Genomic DNA, 18,125 nt, shown 5'->3' with positions numbered 1-18,125 from the left:
CATGGCAGAGCAGTGAAATATAGGGTATTTTGCTTGTTGGCAGCAGATTTCTGGCTGTCTACATTTTTATTAGTGCAGGTTTTTCTATATGAGTATAGCTATTTATCTAGCAAGCAGGGCCAGCAGATAGAAAGTTGAAGAGAGCCAGCACAGTCCTAAGCTATGTCAGTAGATAAAAACCCTTAAGGCAAAATATCTAGAGGACTGGGCCGTGTGCCTGAATTAGGGAAATGCTGTTACATTTTCCCAGTCACTTCAATATCCTGCAATTCTTGCACTTCCCTAAACCCAGTTTAATGCAGCTGATATAATGCCATACCGAGGATGTGTTGTCAGCTACCAGTGTTCAGTCTTGGATCTTTTAGTTCATGAGCTAGAAGATGGAGCTTTTAAGCAGAGGCTGTAACAGGCTGATGACCTTTAGTGCTTTGCCGGTCACCACCAGAGATGGTCAGACAGTTACTCCAAGGGGCTTTGAATCACACCAGTATCTGGAGTTTGCTGGTCTGCTCTGACTCCATGAGGACAGTGGAGGTAGAAGAGTCCAAACAGGCAGCCTGGGTCTCTGGTGTAATACTTTGGGTGTGATGGGTGGGATTAAATCGCACACTGGGGTGTTCTAATAATAGTGGGAATTTTGCCTGAGTATAAACTGGATCAGACCTGTGGAACCTGATCTTTAATTCATGATACTTTGTACATGTGGCAAATGCTCCTGGAGGTAAGCAGGCCCTTTGCTAGAGAGGGAAGCAAAGCCAAAGGTTAGCAAGTGAAACAGCAGAGTCAGGAACCAGCTGCAGGACCCTCATTTCCAAGGACGTTCCCTAAACTCTTGACGTTTTCCTTCAACAGCTGCTGTGAACAGAGAAGAAAAGGCAGTCTTTGCTCTAGAGATTCAGAAAGAAACTGTGAGATGAAAGACAACTGGCGATGAGAACAGGGCATGGCTTGGGCAGTGTAGGGAGACTGAAGTAGCCTTAGTAGCATAACCAAATGGGACTAAGTTTTTTCAAAAGTGTCATTATAAAGGACTGTAGAGGTGGGCTTTTGATGGAGACTGATGAGACAACCTAGGGGCATTTATAAGCAGCTCTGTTCCTTCACAAAGGGCAGCCCAGGAGGAGGCACAAGGGCACTGATTTGGAGACCCAGCAATGAACAGTGAGTCTGGGACTAGAGGCATCTAAGAGGTGGGGCTCTCCTCTCGCCCAAAAGAAGAGATGATAAGAGTATAGGTAGCTGTGAAAGTCCGTGAGAGGGAAGACAAGTAGCTTCTGATAGCCGTGTTAAAGAAAGAAGCACCAGTGGAGGCGTACGAAGAGAGGGCAGCTGTGCTAACAGGTAGGCTGGGAAGGTCAGCGGAGCAGTAACATGGCAGAAGGGCACAGCAAGTTTCCAGGCCAGAGAGACGACGGCTATAAAGCTTAGAGGTTACATGGACTGCTCAGTTACATCTGTGTCGTGGATCATCTAGAGGCTCTGCCTTTGTACTCCGTTTTTAGCTCCTTCTGTGATTTGGTATGACCTGAATGTGATCTGCATAGTCGAGAGCTTGAAATTGCAGCCAAACTAGTATTAAAGTGGGGTCAAAGGGATCTCAAGAGGCCCTTCTGCAGAAGCACGTAATCAAACTACTCGGTCAGGGTGGGGAAAGCATACTAGTGAGCAAGTAAACATATAGCATCGCGGGATCTACTGTGTTTTAATATACTACAGTTTTCAAGCAGGTTCTAGGATGTTCAGGTATAACCTCAGGCTAGGCTGCAGAGTGTGGGGGAAGCGTCATTGTGGTGCCCAGCTTGGGGATATACTGGTTTCTGATCAGCTCCACTGGGGCTGCCATCACATGCAGCAGTAGCAGAACAGTAGTAATTTTCAAAGCAGTTTGGGATCCTCTGCCACAAACAACGCAACAGTACAACCGTACATCTGTATTGCTTTAATTGATATTTTACACTTATCACCAGCCTTGATCTCATTTTGCAAACATTATACAGTACTCGCTCTAATGCTGGCACAAATACAGAGCCATTCCTACCAGTCCAGACCCACTCCCATGCAGCTTGCCCTGGGACTAAAAGTAAGGTTGTTTTGAGGCATACAGAATTCCAGAAAGAAACAGAAATACCAGCCTTTGTATTTCCAGATTGAGATCAAATAAATACATATACATACATATGAGTCAAATATATAGGTATATTTCTGTAGTTAGGTGATTTAAAGTATCCATGTCTTTTAGAATAGTGCAGTCTGTGTGGTTCACTCCATATGATATTAAAAAGGGTTTTAGCACCTCAAGGTGGTTTATCTTGTATATTGGTATGGTTCTGTTTTCTTTATATTCCCTATTTTAAGGTTTATTTTAGGAACAAGATTTATATTGCTTAGAAACTCAGAGTTGGATTCTTTAAGAAACAGATTGTTTCTGAAACATCAGGCTCCTGGTATATATTTTTTGGCTCCAATCCTGAAAAGATTTTTTCTTTTTTAATGTGTTTCGTTTGATTTCAGAATAATTGCCTAGATGTGTAAAATAAAAGCCAGACATAAATCTGTGCAGATCCAGAGCCCTTACTAATCAATATAACTGTTCTTTTGGTCGTGTTTTCTTCATATCTATTTCCAGAGTTATAAATATAGAGTATTTTGGTTTGAAATATCCTATATGTGAATTCTGCAGTAAAAGGATTTCTCTTATGAGATTAAAGTTGCAGCAGTAATGGCAATTACAGTATTAATGGACAATTCTTTAAAATGACAGCTTTCATTCACATCTAAAGCACTTCTGACATCACCTGCTCATTGAAATTCACCTTTCTTTGGATAGAATAAAACAGCTGTATGCCACTGCACACCAATACAGAAACAACACAGAAATCTAACAGCGGGCAATAAAAAAATACCAAAGCTAGTGAGTCGTTCAGAGCTCCTAAAGTGGCTGGCTAACGTGGTTTGTGCCGGAGTGTGAAGAATCCGGTGCTCCAGCATCACAGTCCCTGCACGGCATCCGAGGTCCGTAAAGCCCGCAGATGGTCAAGCTTGCCATTGCAGATCAGAGCTCACAAGTTTTGTCATGGTTATGTGGAACTGAGACTTGTACAGAACGGAGGCTGGTTTCGTGCTTGAGTCGCTCGAAGAGGACGTGGAAGGACTGTTCTGTGACCTGAACACAAAAAATGTGTTTGTCTCATGGCCGTTTCATAACACGGGAGAACATATACATCACAGGGGGCTTATGCAGGGAATCACGGACTGGATTCTCATTAAAGTTGGCTTGCCATTAATGTTAAGCATACGTATAAGCTCTCTCTTGAACAGAAATGAGAATGAGTATGGGCTTATATGACTTTTCTGACTTGGGGTGCATAGCACACTTATGTGTGATGGTTACTTCATTGCTGTTGCTGCAGAGACCCTTGAACAGCAACTGCTTGTGTGACACCATGTGTGACCCAGTACGGAAGCCAGGGGAAGGATGCCTGCTGACACCCCAGGACGTTCGAGCCCGTCCTCCTTTGTTATCATAGCATGGGCATTCTTGTTCGCAAACCTGTGCTGAGAACTTTTTTGTTTTGTTTTTTCTTTCTACGCAAAATCTTTTCCTGGCTGCTTTTGTCCCAGTTTGCTCTGTTCTTATTCTGTAAGTTTTCAGTAGTCTTGATAGCCTGTTTCTTGGTTTCTCCTGCAGATGTGTGATTTGGGAGGACAGGCTTCATGCAGGGCTGGTGGCAAGTCTCCTGCTTCATAGTTTAAGATTAGAAAGAGAACTCTTTGGTGTGGAGGGGAAGAACCGTGGCAGTGACAGGTTCTTTCATGTCAGAAGGAAGCGAGGATTCTGTTCCCAGCAACCCCAGCGTCCTGTGAAGTCAGAGGGATTGCTCTGCATTTACGTAGAGATCAAGGCTTGAGCCTTTTACAGTAAGATTTGCCTAGGAAACAATCTTTAACTTCAGCTGAGTATCTGAAATGGAAATTTTGTTCTAGTGAAGCTATTGTAAGTGTGAAGGGATGCGAGTGCCTTTGTGGGGATTTTCACCTGCGTGTGCCAGTGACTCTGCAGGTGTGCTAGTGCCTGCTGAGTCGGTGAAAATATATACATCAGTGTGAGCCCACAGTCTGTGAGCGGTGCGTAGCTGAGCGTGAGAATGCAGTGGTGCCAGTGTGTGTGCCTGCCTGCGTGGCTCTGAGGACTGTGGATGCCCGTCCAGGTCCTGCTGCCATGTCTGTGTGTGCTGTGCGATGTGCAGACGTCACGCCCAGCCGTGTATCTGTGTCAGTGCACGAGCATATGTGTGCAAACACATAAGTGAACACGTATGTGAGTCTGTATGTCGCTGTGGGAGGAGAACATAGCCATGAATGAGTGAGTTTTAGCATAGTCACAAGTGCAGAACATATGAATAAATAAATGTGTATGTTACCAGGTGGTCTCAGAGGGAGAGATCCTATTCCAGACACGGCCTCCGCTCTGTCCTGTCCGTTTCTGTACATGCATTAGTTTTAAAGACGAGAAGCGCCCCAGCTTGTCCTTAGCCCGGGCATCACCCCTGAGTGCACAGTTGCTATGCCAGCTCAGTGTGTTTGCGTGCTCTTGTGAGAGAGTTGGTAATTGTGAGTGCTCCCTAAGAGAATCTCTGGGGCCAGGGGGCACAATAGGCAAGGGTCTAGGGTCTGAAACTGTAGACTTTAATAAAGCCACTGACAGCAAATAAGAGCCTGACATGTGAGTCACATTACTGACAACAAGGGCTGCTTTGTAGTCCCATCTGCACCCCGATCGGGTCCTGTACAGTAACTGAAAGGACAGAACAAACTGCTGCTGCCTTCAATAAGTACAACAGTGCCACAAAGGCAGCCGAACAGACCAACTTTGTGTGGCTTTGCTGCAGCTGAGCTACTCTCCTAGCTCTCATCTTCGCCTCCCCCACCAGAGGAAATGACTGGTGTTACCCTGTGAGGGTTGTTCGAGAGCCCTGGGTGTGCGCTTTGCCCCATGGCAGTCACTACACGCAGCCCTGGAACATCTCTCTTCCCTGCCACCCCCTGTGCTCCCACCCTTCGCAGCCCTTCTCCTTCTCTGACCGCAGGGAATGGGAAAGCCCCAGAGCCTCTGCCCTGTCAGCCAAGCTCCTGGGACCCCCTGCCTTCGCCTGGGCTAGCCAGCGCCAGGAGCTTAGCCAAGCCTTACGCCAGGCTGTGAGCACAGTTACTTGAAACGTCCATGACCAGGCTCCTGCTGGAGTGGTCATGATGAAACTGCTGGACTTCCCAGCACAGCAACTTGAAGTCCTTTCAGATCCTTAGCAGCTGGTCACCTCCCTAGCCAAGGCACCATCAGGGGAAGACAGCGTTTGCTGGTTATCCACATGTCACCTCCCAGACTCGGAAGCATTTTGCCCTGGCTGCCTTCAGGGCCTCTTGCTCTTCCTTCCCTCTGGGCCTCTCCTTTTTGACTTGGAGGCTTTCCCAGTGAAGCACTTTCACACAGGGAGGAAAAAAGCCTCGCAGATTGATCCTCCTTCAATGGGAATTTGTGCCATTGTCATGTCTTTCTCGGTGCTTTTGGGACCACTCTCTTAGTTTGTCCCAATAGCCTTAGACAAAGGATCCTTGCTGGACCCAACACCACGTGCTGTCAGGTATCAAAAGAGTGGTATAAGCCCTGGGAAAGATCACTGGGTTATAAATCAAGACGTAAGCCTGTGGTTGCCAAAGGGGTGATGTTAAGTATCAGGATAATGTTGTCTATGACAGTGCAGGTGTGCATGTGTTGTCTATCCTGGCATGCAGCATGTCAGCCCACCTAGCAAGAGTCTGAATTCTTGTCTGCCTGAAAAAAAAGCACATCAGACTCAACAGTTAATGCCCAGCAGAAACTCTGCTTCCTCCCGTGTTAGGCCGTGCACACAGAGCTGAGATCCCCGGAGGTCAGGGGACGTCCCATGTGGGACCTGGACCCTTTGCCCTGTGCTTCTGCAGCGTGTGATTGAGCCTGTGGGCTGCCCTGAAGATGTGTGTGTACGCAGTCCAGCTGATACAGTCTTCAGCCCCAAAGATCTCAGCCATAGCGATCTGTTCCTCGGATATAACCCTTACCTACCTTAAGGGTCAGATTTTCATCTGGCAACTAGTATATTACTGTTTATAGGCACAGAACATAACTAGGGGTGAGATGCAGCACCTTGGAAAGGAGATCAGACTGCAGGGAGCAGATCAATCCAGTTTCTGAGCATCTTGAGCAAATCCTACAAGACAGTATTTTGTGAAAACAAACAAACAAAAAAACCCCACAAACCTCCCCGTGACCTCCCATCCCCTTCTGTTCAAGCAACCACTCCAGATAACATTAAGCAAAGGAAAATACAGAACAGTATAAACCAAACAGCTAAAACCAATCAGCAAGCAGTAAGAAGCAATACATCATATGGAGATGTACGCAGAAAAGAGAGGAGGAGTTCACTGGTGTCACATAGAAAATGCCCAGACGCTGTAGTGGTAGGTGTTGATAAGTGGTATTTGATGTTTTGCATAACACTGATATTTCTGATAGTTTAATGTGTGGACGTGCTAGAAATTCCTATTCTCTCTGTATCAATAACATATACAGGATTAAACACGACTGTTTTGAAATACACTACACAGCTGAGAAGCAGTGCCAGAAACCTGAAGTCCTATAGGAAATGTGGTCTGTGCTTTACAGGGAAATGTCTGGAATTTTTGGAAAGAAATTTAGAGCATCTTATGTCACTCTTAAAAAGGGAATGCAGATTCCCCAAATCCTAGTCCAGTGCTTTGATCACATAACAAGCTTCCCTTTTGCTTTGGTGTCTAGGCTCAGACCTGGACAGGGCAGTCGTATGTGACGGTGGATGTCAGCCCCCTCTATCCTCGTTTGTGGAGGCATCAGCAGAGGTGCCACAGCTGGCTAAGGTGGAAATTGCCTCTCAAGCACGGAGTCTACTGCAGCAGGGCCTGTGCCTTCCTCTGGGGCACCTCCACTTCTCCAACAGCAGGACCTCTGGGATCCCACTTCTGGTAGCTTGATACCTCAAGAGGAGAAGTGCCTCCTAGAAGGAGATGGAAAGGTGGAGCCCTGAAGAGCAGGAACATCCTGTTGTCACGTGGTAGAGGGAGAGGAAAGGGAATCTGTGTGCAGGTCTGGCACAGCTTTAACCTGCTTTTGTATTTTCTTGCATTTGCATTGTTTCCATTTAAAAAGATACTGTCATAATTGGGGGGATATTATGTAGTTACAACACCATGTATGAAGCTGGACAAAGCAATTGCCTGAGGCTGCTTTATGGGAGTCAATACTCTACCGTAGAACCCTGGAATGCAAAGGCTTTATGTTTAAGGAAAGAAGCTGGTTTAAAAGTCTTTATCAGACAACACAGGCAGTTCGTGGAGTGCCTGTTAAAGCACAGACACCACATAGATGAGGGAGCAGCTGATGAGAAGAGCGGTGGCTCGGCAGAAATGCCTGGTGGGGACCGTGGCTAAGGAGACTGGCTGGGGAAGGAGGCGTGGGTGGGAGAGGTGGGCTGGGGTGGCTGTGTGGCGACCCATCCTGCACTCAGATGCAACCTGGTGCCACCTTGCTGCCTGTGACAGCAGAGAAGAGAGTCCTGAGCCTTGGCACAGGCATGCAAGAGGGTGTGTTACTCGCTGCTCAGCTGCTCCTGTACCAAGGAATCGGGGGAGAGCTTTAGATTCTTCTTGCTGTTCTCTAAGAAAGGTGCAGTTGGTAATTATTTGAACTCATGTTTTTCTTTCCATTCCTCTTTCTTTTTTCTCTTCGCTGAAGAGCTGGTTGGTTAGGTCATCTGAGTCATCATTTGTGGAGAAGCATAGCTCATTGAGTGCCCAAGTAGTTTAGTTTAATTTTCGCAGGTTGCTGAGTGGGTTCTCAAAGTGGTCTTTACTAATGACCCCTAAAAAGTGAACCTGGTTCTGTATGTTGTTAAGCAAAGCCTGGCAGAAGGGCTGTAATAAAATGCAGTGAAAAGCCAAGTGCAGATGGAGAAAAAAAAAATAAAAATCTTAAACCCACTAAGACTTTGGAAAAGAAAAGGCTATGGAAGACATTGGAAATTACTCTTATACTTTCCCATTTGGGATATTTTGAATGCAGAAAAGAACTAGGGATTGCATTGGTAGCCTGTGAAGTGTGTGACATCTTGGTCTGTACAGGCTCATCTAGCGTACCAGAAAGCGGAGGAAGAGACAGGATAGTCAGATTCAGGGTACCCGTTTAAAGGTGAGCATGCCAGTCTCATCACCCTCTTTTTTTTTCCACAAGGAAATACTCATTTGCACATGAAAGACTCTTTGCTGAGTAACTGGTGCTGCAGATATCCAAGGCTGAAAGTAGCCTGAGTGGAATTTCGTGGCCAGTCTCCGCTGACTTGTAGAAGGCAGAGACCAGCTCCTGCAGGTCTTCTTGAAAGTTGCAGCCCAGGCTCTCACGCTGCAGCTCCAGAGCATGCACTAAGGTCAAGAACTTGCTGTTAGCACTTGTCAGCTCCTCTGTTGCTCTTGCTCCGCAATCTCAGTTTTTGCAGGCTCTAGCCAAAATCTTGGAGATTTGAGTGGTAAAACAAACTGGGCTCCAGAAGGTCCCAGATCGTTAGCAGTTGTGACCACATAAAGTTGTTCCTTGTGTCTGAGGTCCAGTCCTTTTCATGATAGCTTATTTAGGGCTAAGAGACTTTAGAAACGAGGAAAAGAGGTAACATTCTGGTAAAGAGTTTGGTCCTAAACCGTCAGCCATTAAACACAAGAGACCTTTGCCAGCTGAGCAGGAGAAGCTAGAAGATTGGCTATTTTTGCCAATCGAAAGCAATTTCCCTGCTGAAAGGTGGCCTACCTGAGACGGAGCGGCCTGCCCCAGCTGCACGCCACTTCTGTCAGACTCGGCCGGGTCTGTCAATTAAGGGAACACAGGGCAATCTGTGAGCGCTGAAAGGGATCCCTTCAGAGCCCTCCCTGGCTGAGAGACAGGCCCATTGTCTGCATGCATGTCTCACATAGTTTCAGGGCCCTGATAAGCAGGCATGCCATGAAAAACTGCATTATATAGTGAGCTCGGGAATACTTTGGCTACGGGTAGATGAGGTGGGGGGGGCGGGAGAAGAGGTAACACTGCACCTTTGCATTGCGGGAGGTGGGCAATGAAAGACGTCGCGTTTGGTGGTCCCCCAGTATAACCTTCTTTCTCACAAACTCTTGTTGAATGATGAAGTCATCGTTTCTTCTGCTTCCCCTCCTCCCCTCCATCCCTGTCCTTTCTTCTGCAGTTCAGAAATCAGCTGGGAAATTGCCGCAGCACTAAGACAGACAGCTTAACTACCTTCAACTGCTGCCTTGCCACATGTTGAAAGTCCTTTTTCCTGGGAAACTGGGACCACCGGGGTCTATAGGTCTGTGGTTAGGGAAGAAGGAAGGCTTCAAGTTTACACGCGCATGTTGTAGAGACCATAGAGTAGGAAGGTAGACACAGCACCTAGGAGAAGGAATGAGTGGGATTCCCTCACTAGCTGCTTACTGACATTTGCTTTCATCTTCCTCGTCTTATAGCCTGGTGCCTGGATCCCTTGGTACGTATGGGCCCTGAATGCTTCCTAGCTATGGGCCCAGAAAGGCTTGTGCTCTTGGATGGGCACGTCCTAGTCCAGAGCAGGATGCTCTCTTAGATTCCACTGTTTGAGCTTGGGAGCATGTAAATGTGCTGATACATGCTAAAATGTCAGCATTACAAGGCAAATAAAACCAAACTCTGTGTTGCTTTTATGTTACCTTTGTAGACCATTTTGTGTAGAAAGAGAAGGTTCTAGCAGAACTCTCTCTTTGAAATAAAATATCCACTATGTAAGGTTAGCTTTCTATGTGCTTGGAGGATGTAGAAGCTGTATACTGTGTGATAGGAAGCAAGGGAATGTGTACATGGGAGCAAGGAAGTCTCTTACTAATGCTGTAGCATACAGTTGGGAAGAGCCAGTGTCGTGGTAACAGGGAAACAAATGCCACCATCCAGAACGTGAAGGATGGGTTGCAAGTGACCTTTCCTAACACTTATTTTTCCTTCTGGCTGGGGACTCTATTTTCTGCACTCACTGCAAGCTGATGATCTTCATGTTTAATTTTAGTTAAAAGCACTCTAGATGATCTCCATTCAGGGTTTGAGCCAAAGCTTGTTGCAGACTGTGCCCGCTTTTGACTGTCACAGACATGTTGGACGAAAGCCATTTCTGATAAGTCAGTTAAATTCCGTGGACCTACCAAGGGACAAATCTGACCCACACACTTCAGCTTTCACATCCATTTTTCTGCAGTGCAGTGGACTGCCAAAAAGAGGATTGGATTCTGATCACTCAGTCCTTAGTCTTCAGCAGAGATACCCCTGTCAGGCTTCAGGCATTGCCTGCAGCTCACCCGGAGTGCAGTGATGCTCCAGGAGATGGCAGCTCCTCGTTTTTCCCCGTTGGGGGATATGTCTTGGCTCAGCACATTTGATAAGGAAAATTAATGAATTTGTTATTGGATGGAAGCTCCTCTTTCATCTCCGAGTTGCTGAGGCCCATGGAAACCTGTCTTTCTTTTCATCCCATCATGGATGCCAAATTCTGCTGTCTGTTCTCACTCTCTTCACTGCACACTCGCACCATCCTTGCCAGTCCTGGGTAAGGTTGTAGTACTGACATAGCGTTTGACTTATTTTCAAAGATTTATTCTTCCTGTATTTATCTTTTATTTTATTTCCTTGTGTTTAGGTATACATACTTAAATCACCAGAGAGACTAGCTTTGCTTTGTTCCCTGTTCCTCTATTCTCCAAGCCAGAGACCTCACTAATGTTCATATTAGTCTCCTAAAAACTGTATGTTTCCCCCTGCATCCTCACTCAAGTGCAATTCATGACCTTTCTCACCTCCAAATGCAGACAGACCCTTCTCCGAAGCACGCCAGAGGCCCACAGCAGCCGCTCGGTCACACTGTAGGCTTTGGAGGGCACCTTGAAGAACCTCGTAGTTTTCTTTTGCTTGTCTGTCTGGGTGCATTTTGGGGCATTTTGAACCTGACTCTTTCTTGAAGAGCAAAAGATAAGTTGAGGCATCCCCCAAAACTGCCAGCTCTCTTTTCAACAAAATGAACTGTCTCTTTGCGTAGCTTATATGAAGATAGTCCTAGCACAATCTTCACATTGCGTTCTTACTTGCTTCAAGGAACAGAAACCTAATTAAGTGAAGATATTTAGCAGATTGTCGTCAGGAGGCAAGTGAGCCACTCGGGGAGATGAATGGGGCAGACTGTGCTTCTTGGAACTGTTGTTTCAGTATTTCGTCAGACTTGAGCCGATACCAATAGCTTCAGGAACGATACATGTTCAGTTTTTCCTACGTGCTTGGGGTAGAGCCGAGCTGCTTCACTGTAAAGTGGACGCTGAAGGGATGGTGTTAAAACGATTCCTGGTGTATCCTGCTGTAGTTTGGGTCTTGCTTTTCGAGGTACAGAAGCAAACTTCTCATCCTTGCTCGCGGTTTGTACCCCTTTATAAGGCAGTGCTTCATGCTGGAGCTGTGTAGCTGTTCTCACCTGCGCTTCTCGGGTTCTGCTGTGCCTCCCAACAGATGGGTGTGTGTGGGTCTGTATGTATCAGCTGAGTACCTGGGGTGTCTAAGAAGAAATGCTTTCCCTTCTACCACAGATTGCAGAGGCTGCAGAGCCCTGCGTGCGTGTCTAGCAGAAAGGGAACCGCTAGACTTCTGCTTCTTGGGGCCCCTGGGACCTCTCTGTGGTTTGGAAAGGGGAGGCCTTTGATCTGTGGTTTGTGTGGGAGCGGTAGGCAATACTGTGGTTTGCAAACAGCTGATGGTTCTCTCTTTCTTTCGAAGAAAAAGAACAGTGTCGATCTGTGATAATGCAGGGTGTCACATGAGCAATTGGGAGCAGGCAGGACGATGTGGTTTGCTCTGCAAGTTGCAGTTCACTTGTGTCGTGGCACATGTTGAAGACAAGGTGACAGCCTCGGTTGTGTCTTTAGGCCACAAGTCTCCTTTAGGGGCAGCAGGGAATGGCCCCAAACCAGCAATAAAACCCCATGAACTGAAAATGACCTTCTGCATCTCTCCAGGGCATGTAGCAGTTGCTCATCCCAGGCAAAAGTGCTCCCCCTTCTTCTATTAACTTCTCTGCAGAAGGGATATTTGTCTGTGGGCATCTGCCCCATCAGAGGTCCTGTGGCAATTTTAGAGTTCGAAGGAGTGGGGCTGCCATTATCCCTCGTGACCCTGGAGGTTCCCTTCAGAATTTTGGGTGAGGACTGCTGAGAAAACGTTGAGTTGGAGCAGAACCTGCTGTGTGAATGTTCATGTCCATTTAGGGAGGGTGGCACTCGGAGGAAGCAGCTCTGAAGGAAAAGAGTGGGGTGGTGCTTGTGCCTCTGCAAATTTGAGAAACCTCTGGTGTGCGAGAGTCCAGTGCTCAAAACATAAAATCTGGTGCACTGGACAAAACCAAAGATCCATCTTCCATGGGATCCTGTTTCCCTACAAAGTGAATATTTAAGGAAGGGAATAAGAACAGGATAGGTATATAGTGATCTCTCTGATATATAGCGTCTAGCAATCGGAGTTGAGAGATTTCTCGAAATGGAGAATATATTGGGCTCGTTATGACTGGTAGTCACCACTGGATTAATGTCAGTCCCTCGGGCTGCCATGACGTGATTGCCTTGGGCAGCAGGTTTGGCAGCATTTAAACGGCTAGGAGGGGGAAGCTGTGTGTTGGCAGAGGAGGGGCGAACGCTGAGACCTGGAGCAGTGTGAGTGCTGCCCAGCATGGCAAGCTGGGACATCTCCAGCTGGGGAGGAATAAGGAGAAGGGCAAGCATGTAAATCAACTGCGTTCGAGATGCTGTAAATACATCAGAGCAAAGCCACACAATCATGGGACTGGCAGCGGGCGATTTACTGGCTATGGAGCAGGTTTTCTTTACAGGTGCCATTTTGGGTTTTGCCTAAATACTTACGTACCTGATCAGTTTGCCTCTTACCTCCTCTATCCTGGGGGTTTGTGGGGCTGGAATTTATGAGGAATGGGATTCTTAAAAGAACTTAGTACCACTTTCATTCTTCTTCTTTTGAAATCAACTGTGTGCTATAACATCCCACCCTTGGGGCTTATGCACGTTAGTGGGAGTGGAGCCCTAAAATTTTTGAATGTGTTTTTTGTGAAATCCTTAATAGCTAGGTGACTCCTACTTATCATCGCTTCCTCAGAGCTGCTGACATTTCCAAGGAACACTAGCAGGTCAGAAAGTCAGCTTGGAGAAGCTGAGCTGCTTCTTTACCACATTAGACTCACCGAGCCTGGTGCTTTATAACTCTGTCTTTAATGATTCTCTCAGCTATTTTTCCTGGTACTGGCGTAAGGCTCGCTGAGGTCTATAATTCCCATGATTGCCCTTAGCACCTCTTTTAAAAGAAGCGCAGAGTGTTGGCTTCTCTCCAGCCTGGTGGGAGAGTGGCTGTTTTTAATGATAAATTGGATATCTTTGTTAGTAACTTCTTTATACTTTGATTTCTTTAGAGTGTTTGCATAAATGCCATCTGGTCCTGGAGGTTTCTTACCATTTCAATTTTTAGGTTATGCTATCATGCCTTTTTTCTTCATTTTGTCTGTGTTTTCAATACATCTGGCTTTGTCTGTCCTCTAAGACTATTATTGCTATCTGTGGTTACAGGGTTAGTGTAATGTGGTCAGGGTGCCCACACCTCAGACTGGAGGCTCCTTATGCTAAATATTTTACATATACCCAAACCAAACCCAGTTCTTACCTTGGGGAGCTTGTTGCCAGGCTTTTTATAACAAATTGAGCCTTTATCTAATTTTCGCCCATGGGGCAAATGGGAGAAGTTTACTTGGATCTGCTGGGCCAAGAATAACCTTGTGCCGATGGTCTGAGTTAAGAACGCTGCCTGCCGGTGGCAGTCCAGAGCAGAGAGGCTGCGAGCCTGGGTTTTGACAGCTTTGGTGTTCCCACGTTCTAGTCCTGTGTTTTAATTGCAGTGCCACATTTCCCAGACTCCTCTTGTTTTCTGTGCAGTTTGGAAATCCCTGTTCTTGGTGACTCACAGCAGAACATCCCTGTAAAGGCATTCCCCCTTCGCAGTCCGGTGTTTCTGACTGTGTTGGAGCAGTAAGGTATCCAGGACTTCATCAGCCAATTCCCATTGTTTAACAACCCGCTGTCACTCCATGGGATAAACTCTGCAGTCTTCCCCTTACGTAGCTCCTGCCTCCTCTCCTCACCTCACTCCTGCTGTCAGCATCTTTCTGAATGGAGTTTGCTAAAAGAGAATGAGTCCTACCCTTTTCCCTCCCTTCCCCGCTCCCAGCAGGCAGGCAATATGGCACAGCGCGGTCTCCAGTGTCCCTTTAGTCACTTCTCCGCTGTCGGTGTCATAGGGCTAGTGTTTAAGCATTTTCACGCTGGATTTGAAATGAGATTATAGACTGGTCCACTCAATTGACTTAATGGATTTTAAGAGACTAGATCCTATTAATGCAGTCAGTGCCCCAGGGTGCCTCTCCTACTGCAGACAAGATAATCTGCCATGCAAATTAAATCCTGCCTCAAGATGCAGGGCCTGCTTAATGTGATCCATTACACAGTTTACTTGTTTATATCTAATATTGTAACAGGAATAGGCTTACAAGCAGCAGGACTCAACTGAATAGAAGAGTAAATTACCAGGAAAATGAGGTTTTAGAGCCTCTCTCTCTTCCTTTCTCTCAATCTCTCCTATTTTCTTCTCTCTCTCTCTCTTTCACTTGTGAAAACACATTCCTCTTCTGCTTTTTGCATGTAGGGAACAATCAAGGAAAATAATATGGCTGTGAGTGATGGATTCTGCTTTTGTTTACAGAGGTGTAAATTGGGAACTTATCCTTGAGCAGGAGCTCAAGAGGTTCAACAAAACCTTTCTGGAGAAGTGAAGCTTTCTTTAGCTCTTGTTGTCCAGTCTGCATGGGGGTTTGGAACGAGGCACTCTGACTACCCCCTTCTACTGCAGAAACTCTCATGGGTGCGATTCCTCCTCTCTCCAATAAAGTCACAAGAACAGGCATAGGTGGCAATGGTGGACAGGAATACAGAGACTAGTCTAATTGTAGGACCAGGTTTGAAAGAAAAATCAGGGATATCTGGTTTGGATGATTTAGAGGGAAAGAGGTCAGAGTCCGAGGAGAAGTGGTTCAACAAGGTCAGAGGCTTTCAACAGAGAAGCGACTTGGGTCCGTGCAGGAATACATTTTAAGGAAGATGCTTGTATAAGGGATCCTTCCAAGGGCTGGAGGATGGATTATTTGATCTCTCACTCTTCTGATACTTAGCTGTAGCTTATGTTAGGGATCTTGAGGATCCACAAATTTAGGAACATTGACATTACATTGGAAGAGATATGTTTTTGTACATGACAGTCTGTGGCTTGTCCTGGAGTTCCTGGGATGAGGATGGGGAGGATCAAAGTGAGAGGTATGTAGTCATGCTGTGATTTGTATGGTGCCTGTGTTGGATCCTGAGATCTACGGGAATTTCTGAGTGAAGGGAGAGTCAAAGGCAGGGGCATAAGTGGAGTGGTTGCTTAGGACTTGACGCAGTGTCCAGCTGTAGAGGGGCCACTGTGTCTACAAAGACACTCCGTGGCCAGACCCAGAGCCTGTCCATGCAAAGGAAGAAGGTAGGAGCATCAGGCTGCTTCGCTTTCATGATGTCTTACTGGATCCATCTTTATTTCTGGACTGATGGGAGGCATTTCTGACAGGATTCAAACAATAATCTGCAATTCCAGTCATTCAGACAGACTTTCTGATTTATCTCCTGTAAACCAGTTATTTCACCAAGCCTCAGTTCTCAGTCTGTAGCCGTGTCATGTTTTCAATCTTGTCTGTGCTCGGACAGCCCTAGCACAGGGACCGTGCCTTTGGTAAGGCCCAGAACTATGTATACTGCAGCAGGAAAGCTATGTATATCACAGCTGGGCACCCCCAGCCGCTCACTGGCAGGGGGGTGGTTACCACTGGTAGAGGTAGAGGAGCCCCAGCAGTGGTAGCTGGTGGTGGATGGTTCAGGCCTCATAACTGGTGCTGACTTCAGAAAAGGTCTCCATGCCAGGGAACAATGCTACCTTGAATCGGCACTCACCATCTCTGCTGATGGCACCTCATGCAGGAAGAGAAGCAGGGGGAGGAGGGAAGGGAACTGTTTTTTTAACTTAATTTAAAGCTTTTTATGAGATTTTCACAGCTGTGATCTTATCAGGGTTTGGCTATAGAAATTAAAGCTGCAATTATATTTTCCCCTTCCTGGAATGTAAAATAAAGTCTAGTGCAAAATGCATTAAAAACTGGAATGTAAAAGTGTAATTAATGTGGAGCAAAAAGCACATTGCGTCATTAACTTTTTTATTAATATTCTCACGCAGTGCAATTTCAAAGCTCGGTGCCACTCCATTTCCCCCAGTGAAATATCTCCCACTCTTTCATTGCTGCTACCTTTAACCTCATCTTTAATGGGATGACAGCAGCTTTCCTCTGGAATTACATCTCTGCTCATCCATCTGTCCCACTAGATCCTTTCTCCTTCCGCTTAGGGTTCCTACCATGCTAGGATGCAATTCTGTTCCTACTGAAAAGAGAGAGACAAATGCATGAGGCATAAAAAAATCTGTAGAGCAACAATGGAGACGCTTCCTTGTCTGGAGGCAGGCAAAGGGATGGGATTCTTCTGCTGAGCTGGAGGAGCAAGGCTTAGTCTGTGAAAGGCATTGCAAGATGTCTTGCTTGCACCTCGCCTCGCTGGACTTTGTGTGTGTAAGCAACGCTCATTCTAGATCTGTTTACTCTTGCTGTGTTAAGGCCTAATCCTGCAAGTCGTAGTTGCTAGGCACCATCTGGGTACTGACTTAATTTCCCTGATTTTGTTCTCTCTGCATGCAGCAAGGGTTTTTTTTCAGTTGCTGCTGTGTGAACAGAGGACCCCTGCTTTCTGTGAGATGTCAACCCAGGCTCTTTGCACTACCCCCGTGGCATTGATGGGAAGGCTAATATATAGTCCTTTTCAGCATGGTTCATTTTCCCAGTGTCAGCCAGTGCCACAGGAGGAAGACTAGGGCTGGAATCAATTCTTGCTCAAAATCGGGGGTGGTCTGAGCGACAGAACTGTAGTCCAATATGCAGAAAGCAGGCTGATAGGTATACTGCAGTGAAATGAAATGCTCGGCAGCCTTGGCGTGGTATGTGCCCTGCATAGTTTTACAAGAGAGGACAAGAGATAAAAAGGATCTAGATTCACCTCTCAGTCCTGTCAAGTCCAAGAGAGTCAATTTTGCTGGACTCTGTTCAGCTCTGCAGTGGGCAGACACCGCTCAAACTTGTTTTGTGAAGACCTCTAACAGCTTGTCTGTCACAGAATGGCAGGTGATTTGTTCCCTGGTTCCTAAGCTTATCTTCTAGCTTCCTCTCATTTCATTCTAATTTGATGCCAAATTACAATTCAGGATCTGAGTTTTAGTCCCTAAAATTATTGCTAGGCTGGAAGTAGAAGCAAGACTTTGAGAGCTACCAGCTATTTGCTTAGTTCTGAAATGGCGATGAGAGCCTAGCCCGGGGTATCTGTCCACTGCCTGTGCCAGGTGTATGTATTCACACATGGTCCATGGCATCAGATCCAGAGGATTCCACCTGAATTTCCACCTGGAAAGATTACCACTGGTAAATGGTTACACTTACCACCTGGTAAAGGTGGGATATAAGCAAAACCTAGACTGTACTGGGAAGGATGGGACACTTACTGCATCTGCTGATTTTATCAGATCCCTGATGGATATTGTAGGAGGGGATTATCTGCTCACCCACACATCTGTGTAGAATACCAGAGCTCACAAGTTGTTTAGATCTTACCCTGCTCCTAGGAGGTGGTTGACAGTTTGCTTGCGCCTCACCCGAAGTATTTACAACATGATCGTGGTGCTTTGGTAGTCAGGTCATGACCAGCGGAAGTGGAGGTGTGTCAGTCGCCTCATGCCAGGAAGAAGAGGAGAAGTTTGGAGAAAGGAATTTGGGACA

The sequence above is a fragment of the Opisthocomus hoazin genome, chromosome 6, assembly GCF_030867145.1.
Source record: "Opisthocomus hoazin isolate bOpiHoa1 chromosome 6, bOpiHoa1.hap1, whole genome shotgun sequence".
Taxonomy (NCBI): domain Eukaryota; kingdom Metazoa; phylum Chordata; class Aves; order Opisthocomiformes; family Opisthocomidae; genus Opisthocomus; species Opisthocomus hoazin.
This window is presented reverse-complemented; position numbering follows the sequence as displayed.